Raw genomic sequence first — 2,400 nt, forward strand, 5'->3', positions numbered from 1 at the left:
ATCTTCTTCCTTTCATAGCTAAGTAATATTCCCTGGTATGGGTATACCATATTTTGTTTGTCTATTCATCTGCCAATGGACATTTGAGAAATTTACACCTTTTGGCTATTGTGAAGAATGCTGATATATGAGCATTGGTCTCCTATTTATGGCTTCTGACAGCTTGATTATAATGTGTCCATGTATAGATCTCTTTGGATTTATTCTATTTGGAATTCATTAAGATTATTCTTTTTTTTTTTTTTTTTTTGGATGGAGTCTTGCTCTATTGCCCAGGCTGGAGTGCAATGGCATAATTTTGGCTCACTGCAACCTCTGTCTTCCAGGTTCAAGCAATTCTCCAGCTTTAGCCTCCCAGGTAGCTGGAATTACAAGCACCCACCACCACACCTGGCTAATTTTTGTATTTTTAGTAGAGGTGGGGTTTCACCATGTTGGCCAGGCTGGTCTTGAACTCCTGACCTCTGGTGATCCTCCCGTCGCAGACTCCTAAAGTGCTGGGATTGCAGGTGTGACCCACTGTGCCCAGCTGGAATTTATTCAGATTCTTGAATGTGTAGATTGATTTTTTAAATCAAATTTGTGTAGTTTTCAGTTTATTTCCTTAAATATTCTTTCTTCTCCTTTTGTCTCTCCTCTCCTTCTGTGACTTCTATTTTACCTATGTTGGTACACTTGATGATGTCCTATAGGTATCCGAGACTGTTTATTTTCTTCATTCTTTTTCCTTTTATTTTTCAAACTAGGTAATCTCAATTGACCTGTCTTCAAGTTCACTGATTCTTTCTTTTACCAGCTCAAATCTACTTTGAATATGATGATAATTTTTTATAGTTTGATTATTTTCATTTTCAACTCTAGGATTTCTACTTGGTTCTTTTTAAATAATTTTCTTCTCTTTATTGATATTGTCTATGTGGTGAAACATCATTCTCATACATATCTTTAATTATTTGAACATAGTTTATTTTAGTTTTTGAGCCTATCTATAACACCTAATTTAAAGTCTTTGTCTAGTAAGTCTGTTGTCTATGCTTCCTCAAGGAAAGTTTATATTTACTGTGTTCCTCCAATGTGTCCAAGGCGTGAAGCAGCCATGGGCACAGACCAAACGCCAAACCGAGATAGACAAGGGATTGCTTTGTCCCTGGCTGATATGAGATAAATGCCACAGCCACATGCCACTCTACCCAAGTCAGAGGCATTGACTGCTTTTCTACCTGTGTATGAGTCATACATTCCAATTTTTGTCTGTTTCATTTTGCTGTTGTTGAAAACTGGGCATTTAAAATAATAGAATGTGGCAACTGAGGATATCAGATTTCTCACCCTTCCCCAGGTTTTGTTGTTACAGGTATTGTTGTTCGTTTGCCTAGTTACTTTCTTTTTTCATTTTTCTTAGATGAAATCTCACTCTTTTTGTCCAGGGTGGAGTACAGTGATGCAGTCTTGGCTCACTGCAACCTCTACCTTCTGGATTGAAGCGATTCTCCTGCCTCAGCTTCCTGAGTAGCTGGGATTACAGACATGCACTACCATGCGCAGCAAACTTTTGTATTTTTTTTTTTTTTAAACAGAGTCTCACTCTGTTGCCCAGGCTGGAGTGCAGTGGCGCGATCTCAGCTCACTGGGTTCACGCCATTCTCCTGCCTCAGCCTCCCAAGTAGCTGGGACTATAGGTGCCCACCACCATGCCTGGCTAATTTTTTGTAGAGATGGGGTTTCACCGTGTTAGCCAGGATGGTCTCGATCTCCTGACCTCATGATCCACCTGCCTTGACCTCCCAAAGTGCTGGGATTACAGGCGTGAGCCACCACACCTGGTCAACTTTTGTATTTTTAGTAGAGACAGGGTTTTACCATGTTGGCCAGGCTGGTCTCAAACTCCTGACCTGCCTGCCTGACCTCCTGACCAGGTGATCTGCCTGCCTCGGCCTTCCACAGTGCTGGAATTACAGGCATGACCCACCAAGCCCTGGCACCTAGTTACTTTCTAGACTAACTCTGTAAAGTTTTTATTTGTTTGTGGCCTCTGAATTCTCTGCTAGATTAGCTTAGTTTTCAGCTAATGATTGGACAGATAATTCATTGGATGATTCCCACATTCAACATATTCCCATAGCCTTTTCTGAGTGCCTCTGTGTGCATGGTGAGGCATGCCTTTAGTGATCCAGTGTTTACAGCTGTAGACTTAACCTTCACTTGAACTTGTGCTTGTGCATAGTCTCAAGATCAGCAAGAAGTCAGAGTTTAAGGCTTCTGCCTTTTCTGGAGAGGCACACAACCCCACACATGCACATAGCTTTCTAGATTTCTAAGGATATGTCTGAACTTTGTAAAGCTCACCACAGACCTCCCATTCTCCAGTTTTAACCTTAAGCTTTTTGCTTTTTCTCTCTC

At 41.0% G+C, this 2,400-nt stretch overlaps 1 non-coding gene across 1 annotated transcript; it reads right to left on the minus strand.

The window, feature by feature from the left end:
* Positions 1 to 1,070: 1,070 nt before the first annotated feature.
* On the minus strand, positions 1,071 to 1,204 carry LOC119618686 (small nucleolar RNA SNORA48). The gene has a single exon (XR_005235056.2). It is a non-coding gene; the product is annotated as a small nucleolar RNA SNORA48 (small nucleolar RNA).
* Between the last annotated feature and the right edge of the window lie 1,196 nt (positions 1,205 to 2,400).

This window comes from Chlorocebus sabaeus, chromosome 18 (genome assembly GCF_047675955.1).
Source record: "Chlorocebus sabaeus isolate Y175 chromosome 18, mChlSab1.0.hap1, whole genome shotgun sequence".
NCBI lineage: Eukaryota > Metazoa > Chordata > Mammalia > Primates > Cercopithecidae > Chlorocebus > Chlorocebus sabaeus.